The following is a 20,950-nucleotide window of genomic DNA, read 5'->3' on the forward strand; positions in this document are numbered from 1 at the left end:
TCACACATGCAGCATACACCTTTCCCTTCAGCTTCAACGACACTCCCCTCCTTATCAGCACGCCACTCGGTTCCCGAAACTTCTTCCATGCACATCTCACTCTACCAACCGTTGCTGAGTCTGATCCACCTTCGCCATCCAGCATGTCTCCGAGGTAGCAAAATGTTTTCACACCTTCCAGCTTCATGCCGTCTCCAAGATCCAACTCAACATTTCCTTCATCTGCAGCTCCCTCTGTGCACACCTTACATTCGAATGTAGCTGCCACACTGGTTAATGACCCTCTCAGACAACTACATTTTTGATGAACCCACTCAGCGCACATTGTACATTGAACGGAGTTCACTCCGACACCCTTCCTGCACACAGCACAGGGCCACTTTCCAGTTCTTTCCACCTCACCACATGCTTTACCACTTGCCATCACCTTCGTCTTTCCAATATTCACCTTCAGACCTTTTGTCTCCATACATTCCTTCCACTTGTTCATCTTTTCCTTCAGTCCATCCATACTTTCCGTAATCAACACCAGATCATCTGCATACAACAACTCCCACGGTAAACCATCCTTTACGTTCTAAGCCAGCACCTCCATCACAGCTAGAAATAGTAGTGGACTTAGTACCGACCCCTGATGCACTCCCACCTTCACCTCAAACTCACCACTGTTCCCGTCCTTCGTCCTTACAGCTGTGCGCGCTCTTTTGTACATTGCCATCACTACTCTGATCAACCATTCCTCCACTCCTAACTTCCTCATTGCCCATGTCAATACTTTGCGTGGAACCCTATCGAATGCTTTCTCCAGATCAACAAACCCAAGAAACAACTTCTTCCTCTTCTCCATGTACTTCTCCTGCAACTGCCTCACAATAAAAAGCGCATCTGTCATTCCTCTTCCTGGCATAAATCCAAATTGCATTTTGTCGATCTTCACTTTCTTCCTTATCCTCCTCTCCAACACCCTTTCCAATACCTTCATTCCATGCTCCAATAACTTTATCGCTCGGTACGAGCCACACTCTAGAGGGTCACCTTTCGCCTTGTATAGAGGGACGAGGGTACTCAGTTCCCAACCACTGGAATGCGGCCTTCTTTCACCACCAGATTACAGATCTCTGTCATTCTCTTCATACCCCAACTTCCTGCTGCCTTCAACATATCTCCCACAACTCCCGTCGGCCCTCCCGCTTTTCTACTCTTCATTGCTTTTATCGCTTCCTCAACTTCCTTCTCAGTTATCTTCTCTGCCGGTCCTAAAACTGGGTTACTCTCTATGTTGCCATCCCATTCATTCTCTGTATTCAACAGCATTTCCATGTATCTTTTCCATCTTCCTTTAAATCCATCTGGGTCCACAATGATTTGTCCCACTTCATCCTTCAAGCAACTCACCCCCATCACATCACACCTCTCTTTCGCTATCTGCTTTGCAATCCTGAATACTGCTCTCTGACCCTCTCCCGAATCCAAGCGTTCTCCGAACATTTTCCTACATGCCTCCTGCGCCTTTGCTACCTCTTTCTTTGCAGCCTTCTTGGCTGCCTTATAACTTTCATGCTCTGCTGTTTCTGCTCCCATACCCTTCGCCCTCTGCCACTCCTTGAACTTCTTCCTCTTCTTGTCAATCCTCTTTCCAACTTCATCATCCCACCACCATGTTTCCGAGTGCCTCGGTGGTCCTTTTTTCCATCCACATACCTCACCAACGGCTCCCAAAATACTAGCTTTCATTGACATCCAACCACGTTCAAGCTCAACCACATCATCCTCTACCCTACTCAGCCTCTCTTTTAATGCCTCCCTTACTGTCACCTCTTTCAACCTCCACACCTTCATTCTTGGTTGGTACGTCACCCGCCGAGCTCTCCTCGCACCTTTCACCCTTATGTCGCAGACAACCAAGTGGTGCTGTGAAACAGCCTCCTCCCCCGGGATCACCTTTGTGTCCCGGAGGTGCCCCCTATCTTGCCTACACACCATCAGGTAGTCAACGGTTGTCGTCGACCCACCTGACGTGTATGTAACAAGCTTATTATCCTCTTTCTAGAACTGAGTATTACAAATCAACAAATCAGCTCCATCAGCAAACTCCAAAATCCTTTCACCTTCTTCAAAAAAGTGGATCTGGGGTGAAATTAGCGGGGGTAGAAAAGATCAAGGTTTTGGATGGGGGAAGATAAGAGATGGTGGTGAACAGCTGTTTTAAAGACCTGGAGGGAGGAGTGGGATTGAAGAGAGTGAGGGAGTTTGTTCCAGAGGTGGGAGAAAAGAGGAATGAAGGAGTGAATGTGAGCAGAGAGTCTTGATTTTGGCAGTTTAACCATAAGAGGGTTGCTGGCAGATCTTGTGCGACCTGTAGGAATATTAGGGGGACAGAGCCTCGAGAGAGCTGGGGGAGGAAGGCCGGAGAGGAGTCGATAGAAGACAGTTTATGTTTTGTATCCCACTGATAAGCCGGATCTGGATCCAGACCTGAACCAAATTGTAATCGGCTTGTTCTCATCACCTAACCAACTCATCTCCAACTAGTTTTATCATAACTTGCCCACAACTTTTTGAGATATCGTTTTTCGTCCTGAATTTTGGACACAATGGTGAAGAATCACTTTAAAATTGTAGTATCCAAATCCAGACCTTCACCAAAATCAATTCGTCCTTGTCACACACCCAACATGTCCACCAAGTTTCATCCAAATACGTCAACATCTTGAGTTATCCTGCTGACGGACAGGCAGACATGGCTGAAAACATATCCTACGTCCACCTTCGGTTGCGCAGGTAAAAATCTATTTTTACTCACATCTGATTGGAAAAACCATTTGGCGAGACAGATTGTTTCTCTGATTGGACCGCAGCTCGGTAAAGTTTGGCTTTGGAGTGTTTAAAGTAAGGGAGCAAGTTTTGTAGATGCAAAAGCTACATTATCAGCAAATTGCAATGAAAGCAAAGATTAATCGTTGAAATCTTCAAAAAAATATTCGAACGCTTTTTCAACAAAATTGCTCAAAACCGAAGCAGTTGTTGCTTAAAAACAAACACTTGAATTCTCCTTATTTAACCTTTTAGTGTTCAAAGTTTTTGTTTTTTTTCCATTGCCCTTTCATTGATCAACGCTACCGAATGTACATGTTGTGAGGATTGATAAAACTATGTTCTGCTACGCAAAAAAAACAAAAACCCAAACTGCTCGGTTGATTGAGTTTGGCAGGATGCGGCGTGGTATAAAACGCAGGTGTGGTTTTATGATATTGTACATGCGGGAAATTGAATGTGATTTGTATGCTCCACTCTTGACCATGTGGGAATGTCTCACTGCATATGTTCACAAAGAAGACCAGATTTGTAAATCGTGTAAAAGTAGGATTTGATCCCTTTTTCTTTCTTGTAAACGTAGTGGAATAGCATATTTTTTTTACTCGGATTTCTCTTCTTTTTAGGCATGAGATCTGCCATCGTTTTGGTTGAGACCTTCCATGGTTGACTCCGGGTCCACAGTCCTTTGCCAATACGAGCATGGAATGGGTTGGCAAGATTAGCCTTCTTGGAAGATCCTAATGATTGAGCCTGTATGTTCATAGCTTGTTACCTCCGCCACTAAAAGTTTTTCCCCCTGTTTGTCTCTGTCTTTGGGTAGAATATCTCAAATATTATGCACAGATTCGGACATAATGTGGTGGACAGGCTGAGTGTGTGACATGGACGAATTGTCCCTGTTCTCTGCCGTTGTACTTGTGTGCTTCCCTCTCTTTCCCCATCTTGTCTCCCGCTCCCTTTATTGTATGTTTTGTGTGTACGTTTTAATTTTTTGTGTGATTAATGTTAGGTCTTACACGAGCCTCGATCTTGTATCCAAAATAATAAATAAATAAAAATTTGATTCCATACTTGTGAAGATCCGGATCCAGATAGGATAACTTTTCAAACAATTCCTCACCATTGAGAGATAGGGCCAAAAACGACATAAAGCACGATATCTCAAAGTTACGGACGGAGTCGGCCGAAACTTTTTGGATAGGTTTTGTGTTTGCCGTGGATGAATTTTTTCGATTCTGTTGATCCAGATAGAAGAGTTTATTTGTAATTTGCAAGTGATTCTTCACTGGATGAGTTGGGGAAGTGACAACAAGCTTATTCGATGTTGGTTCAGGTCTGGATACAGATCCGGCTTATGAGTGGAATACAAAATGTAAACATATGCGTATGCGCTCTAGCGAGTGCTATATTTTTGTTAAATATGGATTTTCGAATTGGTGAAGTGGGGGTCAGGAAACGTACCCAAAACACAAAGTTAGAGTTTAAAGTCACTAAGGGTCCTTGCTGGTATATTTGCACTGAAGTGGTGAGCTGAGCACGTGTGTTAATGCGATTGTTTTGGACAGCGTCCTTCAGAAAGCACCTTGGTGCACATGCTCGGAGTACAATCCCTCTTTTCCTTTTGTATGCCCTCCATATCACTATTGTTGGAGTCATTGCCTCACCTTTGGTTTTATAGTTTGTGCAGTCGACGTATAAAATTGTTACGCATTCCATGTGTATAATTAAAATGAGTAAATGCATTTTACAGCATGAGCATGTCCCTGTACGCTGAGGCCTTTGTTGGGTAGTGTAAAGTTACAAGCATGATATGGAAATGTTTGGAAGGCCCCTGGTGGTGTACAAGTGTAATGGAAATCTTAACTGTGTGTTTGTGCTGTCAGCTCTGCCTTGGTGGGGTGAGGCTTTATAGTCATGAGTGTGAAGCCATGTGTCAATGATTTCATAGTTGCACATTACTCCACAAGCCTGTGTTAATCTGGCTTCCTCACTTTTTGTGATTACAATCTTCCCTTCCATTCAAACCATGTTTTCCGTCCCAGCCAAGTCGGTTCAGCCCGGTTCACCCAGCATGGGCGTTGGTGCTATTGGTCAGAGAGGAAGTGAAGCAAGAACAGGATGTTGAGGGAGGGAGGGAGTCTTGGAGAGTAAAGACGAGCCCCTTGGTTTGGCACGCTGCTTGCTGGATGGTGAGCTAATGACGTCGGGAGAATGACAAATTCCTGGTAGGGTTTCTGGAGCAATGAGCCACCCAGCACTACTCTCCACCATCTGGCCCACCCCAATGGTGGAAGAGCCACCATTCCCTTTATTATTCCATATTTAAATGGTTTTTTTTCATTTTAAATTTAGGTTTATTTGTTCATTTGCAAAATCCGCCACCTCCACCCCAATTTAATGTGTTGTCGAACTTTGATGCAGCCCCGATCCCGTGCTTAAAGTTGCTCTGATTTTAGGTTCAGATCCTCTATCATTCAAGCCTTAGCTGCTGCAGATAACAAACATTACTGTAAATAGAGGAGCTGGTATGTGTTGACGTATTTCACTTTGGGCACACCCTATCGTGGGCACATGAGATCTTTGCAAAATTCTCAGCATTGAATGTGACTAGTTTTAATACTATGCAGTTAGCTATCAACTTGGAAGCTTTGATTTGAACATTTCAAGCGTGATTTGGTTATTTCCACAAGTTGGCAGCACACGACGAAAATTGTTAGTTTGTTTGGACGTTGGGAACCAAAATCGAGAATCGAGCTATGCACTTTAAAGATTCCTGATTAAGATGGCTTTCTCAAAACGCTGCCTTTGCGTGTTACAAATATTTGAATTCAACGGGATTTTTCACAAAGGAAACAGCTGCCTTACCTTTCCAAATAAGGAACTGCATTCCAATCGAGTCTGGCCTTTGGAATAGTATGACGAGTTAATTACTTGAAGTCGTACAAGCGTGAGAATCCCAATGTAACATGTGAATGTCTGTAGCTGTTGAAGAACTCGGATAGGGTTTGGAACAGCAAAGTGCTTTCCTTGGTTGGTTTATGCAGCTTTCTTTCGGATGGAAGGTGCACAGTAACCGTGTGATACAGTATACAGTAACAACAACTCTTCGCACAATAATAATAATAATAATAATAATAATAATAATAATAATAATGCATTTATTTTATATAGCACTTTTCAGGAAGTCCAAAGACGCTTTGACAGAGTGCAAAACATAATGCATAGCAAAACATAAAAACAATTGCAAAAAATGAATTTATTAATCATATTTGCACACTTATGCATACCACATTACATGAACTCATGGAGTCATCGCTATCATACATTGGCTCATCAGTCGAGACATTTTCCATGGACGGAGAACACGACTCTACTCTGCTCAGAGAGTGGAGAACATCTCACGCCTGATTGTCATGCTTTGTTTTATGTATGACTAGCCGTGCGTATCCGTCACTTCGCTGACTGGTTTAATCAAAACAAAGCATGTTGTACTTCAAAACATATTGTGTGTCTATCTGTGAGTCTCAATGACTATGTAATATGAAGTGAAACTGCGGAAAAGGATCTTTTAAAACCCGTAATTGTTGGTGTTGTTGTTGCTGTTTTTGTGGTGGGTGTGGTTGTTTGTGTATTCCTTCCGTGTCTGTCACGATTTATTCTAAATGGTTCCTGCTGTCGTATGATGAAGAAAATGTTAGAACTGCTGCATGAAGGTCGGAATCGCACTTCATCAATTGAAGAAAGACAGATGAAAACACGCATCTCTATGATTAAATGGACACAAATTTTTGTTCTAAGAAAAATCGGTCAGCTTTCCAATGGCTCCATTTTTACTATGCTAAGACAGCAATATTGTATTTTTATAATTTCTCTATTTTTACTATTCATTTTCTATTTATTGCTTGCAAAATCGAAGCTTTTTCAAGTATATTGGTTGGTCTTGTACGTTATTCTGTCTTTGTTTGTTTCTGTCTGTTTGTCTGTCAATCACCTACAGGTCACAATTTTAAACCGATGTTCAGAAAACTTCACCAGATGGTAGAGTTTGTCATAAGGAAGAAGCCTATTGATTTTGAGGTCAAAGGTCATCTTGAGGTCGACTTTTTAAAATTGTCATTTTTCATCCAATTGACTTGAAAATGAACATCTTTTGCATATTGAGTCACTAAATGGGGAAACCAATTACTTTTGAGGTCAAAAAGGTCAAAGGTCAACTCGAGGTCGAACTTCCCAAATCATCAACTTGTTCCCCCCCCAGAAAACAGACGGGCTGTGGGCCTGCAAAATCATACAAATGGAAATGCGTACATGAGTAACGGAGGGGAAGGCGGAACACCGAGCATGCGTGTGCATCATAAGTCATAACATTTCCACCTATACATTGACACACCGGACATGTGGAGTGCATTGTTATCTGAGACCGGGGAGGGATGAGAGAGTGCACGTAAACATTCACTTACATTCAGGGAGGTCAGGGAGGGTGCACTTAGACATACATTCGTGTCACCTAATGCCCTCAACGTGAAGTGCATACATGCATGAATGGCTGTGCTTACGCTAGGTGACGGCCCCTGTCCTTATTGTGATAAGCGCCGGGCAGCGAGCGCGGAATCAAGATTGCCTGAGACCGATTTGAGGCGAACCTGGAAAAAGAGGGGAGGAACACTTATACCCTGGGTGTGCCTCAGGAATTAACTCTGCCCCTCATTACTCGGACGAGAGACGCGTGCCCTAAAACGAGGCAAACACCCAACATTGTCCGATGCCCTAACGGAGGAAGGAAGAAGGTGTAGCGTTACATAACCGTGGGGAGTGAGTGCGGGAATAATCATGTGGGGTGGGAGGGTGGGATAGCCCGAACTGCTTTTGCACCGCTTGCTGAGCCGGCCCGTCGCTCGGCTTCGCGTTACGGCTCACGTGTACGGCAGGTTGGTAGTCTGGTGGACGGTCTTTGTCGCCTTGGCTGGCCGTCAGGTTGGTAGTCTGGGTGGATGGCCTTTGTCGCCTTGGTTGGCTTGACTGAGGGAAAGAAGGGGGGCGGGGTAAAGACTCCCGTCGGCAAACCGAGTGTTTCTCGGCGAGCCCACGAGAGAGAGTAGGCATCAGCAATGGGGCAATAGGCCGTCCCGATCGAGAGAGATCGAGACAGATCGAGCCAGACCGAGAAAGACGGAGAGCGTTTGGGAAAGATCCGGCCGGATCGCGACGGATTAGGAGACGATCGCGAAAGGAGCAAGAAAGGATCAAGAACGGATCAGGAAAGGATCGAGAGGGATCAAGAAGGATCGAGAGGGACCAAGGAAGATCGAGAGGGGTCGAGAAAGACCCGGAGAGATCAAGGGACTCCGAGAAAGATCAAAGAGCCCAGAGATCAAGAGGGATCAAGAAAGATTGGGAAGGATCGAGAAGGATCAAGACAGAGCAAGAGGGATCGAGGAGGATCGAGAAAGACTGAGAAGGATCAAGACAGATCGAGGGCGATCAGGAAAGATCGAAGAGACCGGAAGTGACCGAGAAGGACCTAGAAGGATCGAGCAGGATCGAGGAGGATCAAAGAGCCCAGCGAGATCAAGAGGGTTCAAGAAATATTAAGAAGGATCGAGAAGGATCGGGACAGATCAAGAGGGATCGAGGAGGCTCAAGAGAGATCCAAGAGACCAGGAGAGATCGAGAAGGACCAGGAAGGATCAGGAAGGATCGAGAAAGGTCAAGAGGGGTCAGGAGAGAGCAAGGGAGCTCGAGGAAGCTCAAGAGACCAGAGAGATCGAGGAGGGTCGTGGAGGATCGAGGATTGAGAGGGATCAAGAAGGGCAGGGAGGGATCAGGAGAAACCGAGGGAGCCCGGCGGGACCGAGAAAGACCGAGAGAGATTGAGAGAGATCGAGAAGGCTCGCCAGGGGCCGAGAAGGATCGCCAGACCAAGACAGATCAAGCGAGATTGAGGAAGATGGAGGAAGATCAAGAGATCGAGAGAGGTCAAGAGGGTCCAATAATGATTGAGAAGGGTCGAAAAGGGTCGAAAAGGATCGAGGAGGATCGGGGAGAGTCGGGAAGACCGAGAGAGAGTGAGAGGCCGAGAGAAATTAAAAGAGATCGCGAGGGATCGAGAAGGTTCAGGGAGGGATTGGCCGATCGAGAAAGATCAGGAGAGATCGAGGGAGATCGAAGACGAGAAGGCTCGAGACGGATTAAGAGAGATTGAGGCCGGTTGAGAAAGATCGAGAAACCAAGAGATCGAGAGAGATCGCAAAGGCTCAGGAAAGGTCGAGAAGGGTCGAGAAAGATCAAGAAGGATTAAGAGAGATCGAGGGAGATCGAGAAAGATCAAAGGGGCTGAGGAAGATTGAGAAGGATCGAGAAGGGTTGAGAGGAATCGAGAAGGAACATGCAAGGTCGACAGGGATCCAGAAGAATCGGGAGAGAATTGAGAACGATCGAGAGGGGTCCAGAGAGATTGTGAGAGATCGAGAGGCATCAGAAGAGGGCAAGCGCGATCGGGAGAGATTCATCATCCACACTAGGTGACCTCCGTCCCATATGTCCCCAGGCCCACATGCCTTCGTGGCCCGTGGATGTGTACATGGACCCTTTAGTGATCTCACCTGTCGTGGATGTGTATGTGTAACCTCGTGACCTCCTTCCTTGGGTTGACCTTGTCCGGTCCTCTCTTGTGAGGAGTGGGGAGTCCTCTTCCAGCACCTTCGCCTGCCTCATCGATACACCTCCCCTCAGTCCTGTAACTTGCAACCTACTCACTGTGGTGCCACAAAATATCGTGAGTGAGGCACCGTAAAGCTGAATAGAGCTACGGCGGCCACTGTTTAAGACTAAGTCCAGTTACGCACAATCTATACGCAACATACCTCAAATATAAGCATTTTTTTTTTTTTTTTTTTTTTTTTTTTTGGGGTATACAAGATCGAGGCTCGTGAAGACGCAAAAAGAGAATGAGAGGGACAATGCGTAAACCCGCGTAGGCCCCACTATCCCCCCTTATCCAGTAATATCCCCACTATCCCAAATAGTATCCCCAATATATATCCCAATATCCCCAGTAATAGTGAACCCCAATTTCCCGTAAACCCTAATACCCAGCGTAAACCGTCCAGACCTAGAAGAATAGAAGAGAGTTAGAGGGACCATACTTTTCCCTCATGACATGATATTGATATATTTGTATTATTATTATTATTACTATTATTGTTATTATTACTAGTATTATTTATTTATTTATTTATTAATTTATTATTATTATTATTCTTTTTTTTTTTTTCTTTTTTTTTTTTTTTTCCTTTTTTTCCTTCTTCCTTTTCTTTTCTCCTTCTGCCCCCTCACCAGACAGAGGCTCGTGAAGCCGCAAAAAGGGGAGTTAGAGGGATAATGCGTAAACCCGCGGAACCCCAATATCCCCCACATCCAATACTATCCCCAATCTCTCAAATAATATCCCCAATATATCCCCATATCCCAAATATATCCCAATATCCCCAATACTAGCAACCCCCAATATCCCGTAACCCTAATATCCAACGTAAACCGTCCAAACATAGAAGAGTAGAAGAGAGTTAGAGGGATAATGCATTTGTATTATTATTATTATTATTATTATTATTATTCATTTATTTATTTATTTATTTATTTTTTTTTTTTTTTTTTTTTTCTTTCTTTTCTTTCTTTTCTTTTTCCCCTTGCCCCGGGATAGATGTATATAATCTCTCTCCCTTCCGGTCTTCCACCTTCTCTCCCCAACTATACATGTTGAGAGAGGTTGAGACCGATGACGAATTGCGAGAGATGATGGGCATAGAGCCTGTGGTTGGTGCCGTGAGGGGGGACAGGTTGAGATGGTTTGGTCACGTGTTGGGGAATGATGAAAGTGACTAGCCAAGAAGAGTGATGGAAACGAATGTAGAGGAAAGTAGCGGATGGGGGAGACTGAGAAAGGCTTGGCTAGAGATGGTGGAAGAAGGAATGTGGGGGGTTAACAAGGCAAGGGGGTTAACGAGGCGAGATGCAGGAAATCAGGCAATGGAAAGATTGTCATGTGGACCGCCGACTGACCCCCGCTCTAGCAGGGAATGGCCTTAAACAACACCATTATACCATTATGCATTTTGTTACTGTAACTCTGTTCCCTGGTATTTCCCCGAACTAAGGCGGTATCGTCCCGGCCACGCCGCCCTGTGGATTGTTATTTAAATCCCTCTAGGCCTGGAGTATTGTCGGTGTACCTATGTCTTTATTTATTTATCCGTGCTTACTTTAACATCATTGTTTGATCTATTCCGTTGGCACCCTATTCAATATGCTGTGTCGGCTTCCAGGAGAATCGCCCGGTCACGCCATGAGCCCATCGTGCTGGTCCCACTCCAGGCTCTTCCTTAACTCCACCTGGGGTTAGAGTACCCTGAGCGTACCCCTGCTTGTACATTTAACCTTCTCACCCGCCCTATTACGTGAGTCCCCCTGTTTTTCGTTCTATATCAGCTTACGATGGTATCGCTAAGCCCCCCTATAACCCTTTCATCTGTGAAGGGAGGGAGGAGGGGCAGAAGGGGCAGGGTTGAGGGCTCGGGGTCACCCCCCAGGCAGCGGAAATCGGACGACGACTCTCAGGCCACTTCCCCCGCCCGACGGCCGCGAGGGATCCGCGGCCAGAGCGCTAGACACAACCACGAGCCCGCGGGCCCATCCCCGCACACCCCAGACGGACGGTCACCCGGCCCGAGCCGCCGAGGCACTGGGCGCACGACCACGACCCCCGAGGGTGCCCCCCCAGCCGGACCGCACCGCCGGCCACCGCGTCTGCCCCCACAGACCCCCGACCCGGGCGATCTCATCTCGCAGGCACCTCTCGCCGAGAAGGCAACCTCTTGCGCCCCATGTCCCTCATCTTGGCTACTGGCGGTGTGCGATTACCACCATTAGTCCCTATCTTCAGGGTTCAGTGCTCCCCATGCTTGTCCCTGCTCGTCCCTGTGACGGTGGTCGATCTTAGTCCCTGCGTCCGTTAGGCTCCGGGATATCGGGGACGATCGGGGGGACGCGATACCCTGCCAATTATGAGGGGAGGGAGGCCGATATCCGCTTGTCTGGCCGGCCTGTCTGACTGCCCGTCCCTTCGTCGACTCCTCCGGGCGGCCAGGTCACGGTGGGTGTATCAATTCCACCCCGCCCGGACTATGTTTTTGGAGTCAGCCTGAGACCGGGCCAGCCCCTTACGCTGAAGCGAGACCCTGCCAATTATGAGGGGAGGCCGATATCCGCTTGTCTGGCCGGCCCGTCTGACTGCCCGTCCCTTCGTCGACTCCTCCGAGCGGCCAGGTCACGGTGGGTGTATCAATTCCACCCCGCACGGACTGTTTTTGGAGTCAGCCTGAGACTGGGCCGGCCCCTTACGCAACTGCGACTACCCCTCGCGTGGTCCTTGGCGAGCCTCCACCCCTTAGACCGAAGTCCCTTACAAGGGGGAGAGGGAGGAAGAGAGCCGCTCGTCTGGGTAGACAGCCGAGCCGCCGTTCCCTTCTATGACCCCTCCATACTCCCACGTCCCGGGCGGGTGTCTCAAAGCCGCCCCGTATGGATATTAGTTCTGGAGTCGGCTCGGGCTGATCTGGCCCCCCTTCCGCACCTGCGGCATGTCCCCTAGTGGCCTCCAGGACCTTCCTCCCTGAATCCCACTGTCCCTTACGTTGGCAACATTGGCGGGTCGGGGGGGGGAAGGGAATTGACGCGCACCAGCCTGTCTACCCTGCACCGAGGGAGACCCATCAAATCGACCAATCCTTTAGCGCACCCCAGGCATGAACCCGCTTGTCCTTCTTTCTTTGGGGCGTGCCCGGCACTGGCGCTCGATCAACTGCCGGGCGACGACGCCCTGAACCCCCTACCTGGTGGCAATCGCGGGTGAGAATTTGATCACGATCGAGTCAGGAGCCACAAGGGAGAGCGGCGCACCGCGCCCGGCCCACCCGGTAAAGCAGCCCCCGGCACCCGCCGCCCCACGCCCACGGCAACACGACCGCCCGACCAGGATCCCGCCGCCCAAAGGGGCGAGGGACGAACACACACCACCCCGTGCCGCGCCAGCGACGCCTACCCACGGGCCCCACCGCGAGCAGCCCAGGCGAGAGCAGACCAGATCCCCGGCCCCCGAGTCCCGCGCCGAGGGATAACAGGGTGAGGAGGGGGAGGAGGGTGTGGTTCAAGGATTGGCGGACAGGGGCTGGATCTACCAGGCGGTGTTGGTACCTTCCCATCTCTTGACCTACCTCTTGCTCCAGCCATTGTGCTTCCCATTGGGTAATGAAAATAGATATAACCACGGTCCTTATGCCCCTGTGTGCCCGCCGAGAGTTAGATAACCAGCTTGCTCACTCCACCATCCTCCTGTTCATGTCCCAGGATTGTTATGTCCTCACCTGTCAATATTTATTAGTTATTAATTAATTAATTGATTGTAACTCTTAGCTCTTGCAGATTCTCATTTCTACTATCCGTAACTATGACGAGGGTTTCGGCTCAGAACATAAAGGGGGGTTGCCCGTGGGAGTTGTTGTTTCCGGACGATCCGGTGTTAGTTGTGGAAGGTATGGATGAATTGAGGGGGAGGATGAACAAGTGAAGGGAGTGCGTGGATCAAGGTCTGAAGGGGAGTATCAGAAGCGTAAGGGCGGTGGCAAGTGGTCAAGCATGTGGTGAGATGGGAAGAGTTGGGGGGTAGTCATGTGCCGTGTCCTGGGAAGGGTGTCGGAGTGAATTTCCCTCAATGCCTAATGTGCGCTAAGTGGGTTCATCAACAATGTAGTGGTCTGAGAGGGTCCTAAACCCATGTGGTAGATTAGCTTCAAACGCAAAGTGTGCACAGAGGACGCTGTGGATGGAGGAAATGTTGGCTTGGGTGTCATCGAAGCTAGCGGGAGGTGTATACTACATGTGTGAGAAGTGTCATGATTTATGGGAAAGACGTGGGTAATGGACGTAGAGCAGCCATGAAGGCTGGCAAGGGTGGAGGTGAGGTGTGATGGAAGTGAGATGGAGGTGGTGGTGGATGGTGTGAGATGGAGGTGGATGGAGATGGATGACGATGTGGTGGAGATGAGAGTGAGTCGGTGGGTGTTTGTGCGGAGTTTCGTTGAGAAGGAGAAAGACGAATGATGATTCGTGAAAGATGAGGGGGACTAGAACCTGTGATTGATGCTGCTAGGAGAGACAGATTGGGGTGGGGTGGTCATGTGTTGAGGGATGATGAGAGTGCCTGGTTGACAAGAGTGATGGAAATGAATGGGGGAGGAAGGAGAGGACGGGGAAGACCGAGGAAGGCTGAGCGTGGAAGAAGGTGGTGGAAGAAGAGATGTTTACCTCCCAAGTCAACTGAGAGGAAGAGAGATTCCCCAAGGAAATAAATAAATAAATCGGGTTACCGCACTTAAGAGGAGGCCGTTACCCCCATATTCGGGGAGAATAACTGAAATAACATGCTGTGGTAGATAGGGTTAACTGTCCTTCCACTTTCAGATAAGTATACAGAGGGGGATAATGGAATTTTGAAGTTATTTCGCCTCAGGCAACACACCCACCCTAAAGTCATATATAACCTGCGGTTTTGGTGGTGGTCCAAATTAGGGAATCCTCAGTCAATAGTAGGGCTGTGGTGGGCCTATGTGCTCATTATTTATAGAGATGGGTCCCATGAGTGATTTAACACCTCGCTAGTAACCTACAACCCTGTGTTTACCTCTTAAGTTAACTGAAAGGAAGAGAGATTCCTCAAGGAAATAATTAAATAATTCGGGTTACCGCACTAGGAAGGGGTCGTGAACCCCATATTTGGGGAGAGTAACTGGAATAACATGCTGTGGTAGATAGGGTTAACTGTCCTTCCACTTGCAGATAAGTATACAGAGGGGGATAATGGAATGTTGAAGTTATTTCGCCTCAGGCAACACACCCACCCTAAAGTCACGTATAACCTGCGGTTTTGGTGGTTGTCAAAATTAACCACTTCTTTGTCGGTAGGAGGGTTGTGGTGGGCTTATGTGCTCGTTACATATAGAGAGGGGTCCCCTGAGTGATTTAACACCTCGCTGGTAACTTACAGCCCTGTGTTTACCTCCCAAGTCAACTGAAAGGAAGACAGATTCCTCAATTAAATAATTAAATTAATCGGGTTACCGCACTAAGAGGGGGCCGTTGCCCCCCTATTCGGGGAGACTACCTTAGATAACCTTATGTGGTAGATAGGGTTAACAACGTATGTATCTAAAGGTGGGCTGACGGAGGGGATAGATTAAATCCCGAGTTTATTTAATCGCAGGCAACGTGCACACCCTAAGGTCATGTATAACCTGCGGTTTTGGAGGTTGTCAAAATTCAACACTTCTTTGTCTATCGGAGGGTTGTGGTGGGCCTATGTGCACATTACTTATAGAGAGGGGTCCCCTGAGTACTTTAACACCTCGTTGGTAACTCACAGCCCTGTGTTTACCTCCTAAGTTAATTAAAAGGGGAGGGAGTTCCTCAATAAAATAATTAAATTAATCGGGTTACCCCACTAAGAGGGGGTTGTTACCCCTATATTCGGGAAGAATTCTTTAGATAACTCATGTGGTAGGTAGAGTTAACTATGTACTTACCTGAAAGTGAGTTGACAGAGGGGATAGGTGAAATTCTGGAGTTAATCTACCTCAGGCAACATCCCTATACTGAAGTCCTATATAACCTACGGTTTTGGTGGTTGTCCAGATTAAGGAATCCTCAGTTGATCGTAGGGTTGTGGTGGGCCTATGTGCTCCTTAGTTATAGAGGGGGGTCCCCTGAGTGATTTACCGCCGCGCTAGTAACTTACAGCCCTGTATTTACCTCCCAAGTCAACCTAAGGGAAGAGAGATTCTTCAAGGAAATAATTAAATAATTCGTGTCACCACAACACTAAGCAGGGGCTGGTACCCCTCTATTTGGGGAATACCTTAGATAACATTATGTGGTAGGCAGGGGTAAGACCCTATTTACCTCGAAGTGGGTTGAGAGAGAGAGTAATGTAATTGAGACTTGGATATACCTCCGGTCTGCACGCCCACAACTGAAGCACCCAAAATTTTTTTTTTTTTTAGCAAACGGCGTGGTTAGACAGAATTATCCCACATCTTAGAGGAAAAAGGGGTCTGATCGAGGGGCACTCATTATCATAGGAGTCTCTTAAGTAATTTGAACCCTCAATAATGACCTATAGCCCTGTTACCTGATGTCCTAATGGTTACCTAATGAAGGTAACGTTAGAGTGATAGGATTGATATGAGGTCATATGAGGTGTATCAATTCCAATTGATAATTTAAAACCGCAATTCCAAGTAGGATTATTCAACTCAGAGGCTGTGTACCTGACTTATTTGGAGTAACTTAGGTTGGTGGATGTTTCCAATCAGGGGAGAGAGAGAGAGAACGGGGGTAAGAGGGAGGAGGGAGGAAAAAGAGGGGTGAGAGTGGAACAGATTTTGGACATAGCCAGGGGAAAAGGACACTGCACCCACTTACCTACCCACTTACCTTCAGGAACCCAGCACAGCACCTTCACCATTCACAACAGCATTGGCGTTGCATAACAGCAGCAAATTCACATCTCCTATCTTTAGAACAGTCAGAATGCTGACATCAGACCACAATATATAATATACCATATTCGTATATATATAATATACAATATGCATGGCAATGAAGGAGATTCATGACATTCAAAGGCATTGAGACAGCATAGGACAATAATATCTGGACGGCGGATTGCAACGGAGAGTCACGATCGTCTTTTTTTTTTATTTCACTACGTCAAATCGATCGATTTCCATCGAATGAAATATCCCAGTGGACGCACGGACATGATGTTTGCGGCAAAAATGTAGACAGATTGTAATTTGGACAAAGCATAAAGGTGTGCACAACGAAATCTCCTCCGAGCCGTGAGGCCGTGCTGCGAACGTCACGACGTCATCACGTATAGCGCCAATACAAGTTATTACGTAAGTTATTAAGTCGATCAATTTCCATCAGAATCTCGTCAATAAAGGTTACTATTACTCATAATAAAAGATTGCCCTTGCTTGTACATCGAATGAAGAATACTCATTCTGAATTTCCAGAGTGAACATTCTGCCGTGAAGCGATTGGGGAATCGCGTATGTAATTAGTGCACCTTGAGGTACCCGGAGCGCAAACTCTCGGAATTTTTAGGGAGATTTCCCTCCATCGAGTGTAAATATTAATCGAATGTTCTTGAGTTAAGCAACAAAGTTCCCCAGTGATAGATAAAATACCCCATCACTTGCCATGCATTAATACCTTAACGGACAACCGACTCAAAAATGGCTCTTCACTCGCACGATCGCATTTTATTTTCATAACTTCAAATCGACCGATTTTCACCAAGGAAGATATCGCAATCGATGCAGGGACCTTATTTTCGTGGCAAAACTGGATACAGAATTAAAATTCCTTGTGAAATGACGGCGTGCACGATGGAACAAGCTCTCCGCGGACTCGGCGTGAATCGAAATCCGTGCCGCGAGACGTGGTGACGTCATCGCGCTGTACATTCAAACGACCTATTTTATATAAGTTAATATTTTGAATAACTCGGTCAATTTTTGCCCATTCTTCTCCAAATAAAGGTTGCCGTTATCTACAGATAACCCTCGATCGTCCTAGAGGCGAAGTCGGGATGAATTTCGCAAAACATAAGTCCTTCGGCAACGAAGATTTAACATGGACTTTTCCTATGTAATTTTAACCTGAAGTAATTTTACCGAAAATCCTGGAAATTTCGCAGGGACAGTTTGTATCGAGTGTTAAGACGTACTGGCGACTGCGAAATCCGGAATCAAAATCAAAATCCGAGCCTCCGGCCCTCCGCCCACTCTCGAGGGCCTCCAAAAGGAATCGCATATATTACCAATGAAAAAAGTTTCTAAAACCCCGGAGTTCCTAACTCCCGAATCCCATGCCATCCGATTGCAATCCACATATCTATACCTTCCTACGAACGTTGTGCATCTAATGATAAGAATAAGAACCATCAAAAAATATTTTAAAACCACTTTATTGGACAAAATGAAGTGCGGCCTTGCATCTAGTCAAGCCCACGGCCCGAACGGTAACGAAGAGGAAAAAGCACTCGCACCCCCGGTGCGATAATCGAAAACCGACTCAAAATGGCCCCTCGCTACGATTTGCCACGATCATATTTTATTTTCACCACTTCAGATCGACCGTCTTTTCATCTGATTGACTTGAAAATTAAACTAATTGCAGAGTTCCTTACTGAATTGGAAAACCAACTATTTTTAAGGTCAAAAGGTCAAAGGTCAACCCAAGGTAAAACTTATAAAATCAACAATTTTCATCTGAAAAATCATCAATTTTCATCCAATTAACTTGGGGATTGAAGAGCAATTGCATAGTGCATCACTGAATTGGGAAACCAACTATTTTTGAGGTCAAAAGGTCAACTCGAGGCAGGCCAAATTTCTAGTATAATCAATTTTCATCTGAAAAATCATCAATTTTAATCCGATTGACCTGAGCGTTGATTAAGATCATCAATTTTAATCTTAATGAAATGTACAATTTGATGTATCCATGGCAACTTTTTATTTTGGAGTGGGGTCGATTTTTCAAGTATCGTGCTCTGCATGACATCGTCCTTTTTATTTATTTAATTTTCTATTTTTATTTTCTGTTCGAATTTTTACTATTTTTATGCTTCCACTGCCGAAGCATTATGCTTTCGAGTTGTCCGTCCGTGAGTGATGATTTTGTTACTGCAATGACTTGTGAACCGCTGAAGGGATTTTTACTAAACCGTACAAAAGTGTATTTTGGTGGAAACACGAACTGATTATATATTTGGGTCAAAGGTAATGCGGAGGCTTTGTTTTCATTTTGTCTGTACGTGTCTGTGCATCCATGCATGATGATTTTGTTACCGCAATAACTTGAGCAATGCTGAAGGGAATTCTTTTTTATACCAAACTTGGTGCAAAGGTGTACAGTACTGTATTATGATGCAAAGCTGAACTGCTTAGGTTTTATGATCAAAGGTCATTTGACTTTTATTTGAAAGTGGCAGATTTTCATGACGGTGATAACTAGTGAACCGCTGAACGGATTTTGACCAAACTTGGCGTAACTGTGGACTGTAATATATGCGAAGATGAGCTGATTCAATTTTGGGTTCAAAAGTGCAACAGGCCTAAGGTCCAACGCCCTTTAATTGAAAATCTGCGTTACTGCAATAACTTGTGAACCACTCGAGATTTCAACCATAATTCACGCAAATACACACTGTAATACAGGGATTAAATGATTCGGTTTTAGATTGAACACTTTATAAGTTAAAGGTCATGTGCTCTTAAATCATTTTGCAAACCATAACTCGAGTTAGAAGCATTTGATGTAGTCTCACTTCTACTTATCTGTCTTTTCTCTCTCTCTCTCTCTCTCTCTCTCTCTCTCTCTCTCTCTCCTCCTCTCCCTCTCCCTCTCCCTCTCCCTCTCTATCCCTGTATCCCTCGCTATCCCTCTGTATCCCTCTGTATCCCTCTGTATCCCTCTGTATCCCTCTGTATCCCTCTGTTCCCCTCTGTTCCCCTCTGTCTCCCTCTGTCTCCCTCTGTCTCCCTCTGTCTCCCTCTGTCTCCCTCTGTCTCCCTCTGTATCCCTCTGTTCCCCTCTGTTCCCCTCTGTTCCCCTCTGTCTCCCTCTGTCTCCCTCTGTATCCCTCTGTTCCCCTCTGTTCCCCTCTGTTCCCCTCTGTCTCCCTCTGTCTCCCTCTGTATCCCTCTGTATCCCTCTGTATCCCTCTGTATCCCTCTGTTCCCCTCTGTCTCCCTCTGTCTCCCTCTGTCTCCCTCTGTATCCCTCTGTTCCCCTCTGTTCCCCTCTGTTCCCCTCTGTTTCCCTCTGTTCCCCTCTGTTCCCCTCTGTCTCCCTCTGTCTCCCTCGGTCCCCCTCTGTCTCCCTCTATCCCTCTGTCTCCCTCTATCCCTCTGTCTCCCTCTATCCCTCTGTCTCCCTCTATCCCTCTGTCTCCCTCTATCCCTCTGTCTCCCTCTATCTCTCTGTCTCCCTCTATCTCTCTGTCTCCCTCTATCCCTCTGTCTCCCTCTATCCCTCTGTCTCCCTCTATCCCTCTGTCTCCCTCTATCCCTCTGTCTCCCTCTATCCCTCTGTCTCCCTCTATCCCTTTGTCTCCCTCGATCCCTCTGTCTCCCTCTATCCCTCTGTCTCCCTCTATCCCTCTGTCTCCCTCTATCCCTCTGTCTCCCTCTATCCCTCTGTCTCCCTCTATCCCTCTGTCTCCCTCTATCCCTCTGTCTCCCTCTATCCCTCTGTCTCCCTCTATCCCTCTGTCTCCCTCTATCCCTCTGTCTCCATATATCCCTCTGTCTCCCTCTATCCCCCTGTCTCCCTCTATCCCCCTGTCTCCCTCTATCCCTCTGTCTCCCTCTAACCCTCTGTCTCCCTCTATCCCTCTGTCTCCCTCTATCCCTCTGTCTCCCTCTAACCCTCTGTCTCCCTCTATCCCTCTGTCTCCCTCTATCCCTCTGTCTCCCTCTATCCCTCTGTCTCCCTCTATCCCTCTGTCTCCCTCTAACCCTCTGTCTCCCTCTATCCCTCTGTCTCCCTCTAACCCTCTGTCTCCCTCTATCCCTCTGTCTCCCTCTATTCCTCCCTATCCCTCTGTCTCCCTCTGTCTGTCTGTCTGTCTGTCTGTCTCTCTTTCTCTCTCTCTCTCTCTCTCTCTCTCTCTCTCTCTCTCTCTCTCTCTCTCTCTACCTCTCTCTCTACCTCTACCTCTAACTCTACCTCTACCTCTACCTCCCTCTACCTCCTCTACCTCTCTCTTTCTTTACCTCTTTACCTCTTTCTTTACCTCTTTACCTCTCTCTTTCTTTACCTCTCTCTCTCTCTTTACCTCTCTCTCTCTTTACCTCTCTCTCTCTTTACCTCTCTCTCTCTTTACCTCTCTCTCTCTTTACCTCTCTCTCTCTTTACCTCTCTCTCTCTTTACCTCTCTCTCTCTCTTTACCTCTCTCTCTCTTTACCTCTCTCTCTCTTTACCTCTCTCTCTCTTTACCCCTCT

At 46.7% G+C, this 20,950-nt stretch overlaps 1 protein-coding gene across 2 annotated transcripts in view; it reads left to right on the forward strand.

The window, feature by feature from the left end:
- The window catches only part of LOC144891382 (cytohesin-2), a 119,974-nt gene that overhangs the window by 42,625 nt on the left and 56,399 nt on the right, over positions 1 to 20,950 (forward strand). The window contains exon 2 of one of the 2 annotated variants that reach the window (XM_078774744.1): positions 4,860 to 5,006. The exons of the other annotated variant lie outside the window; for it this stretch is intronic. The gene's annotated coding sequence lies outside the window, so the exon portion shown is untranslated. The remainder of the gene's footprint in view (positions 1 to 4,859; positions 5,007 to 20,950) is intronic. 2 annotated transcript variants of the gene reach the window in all.

The sequence above is a fragment of the Myxine glutinosa genome, chromosome 3 (genome assembly GCF_964187855.1).
Source record: "Myxine glutinosa chromosome 3, kmMyxGlut1.1, whole genome shotgun sequence".
Classification (NCBI taxonomy): domain Eukaryota; kingdom Metazoa; phylum Chordata; class Myxini; order Myxiniformes; family Myxinidae; genus Myxine; species Myxine glutinosa.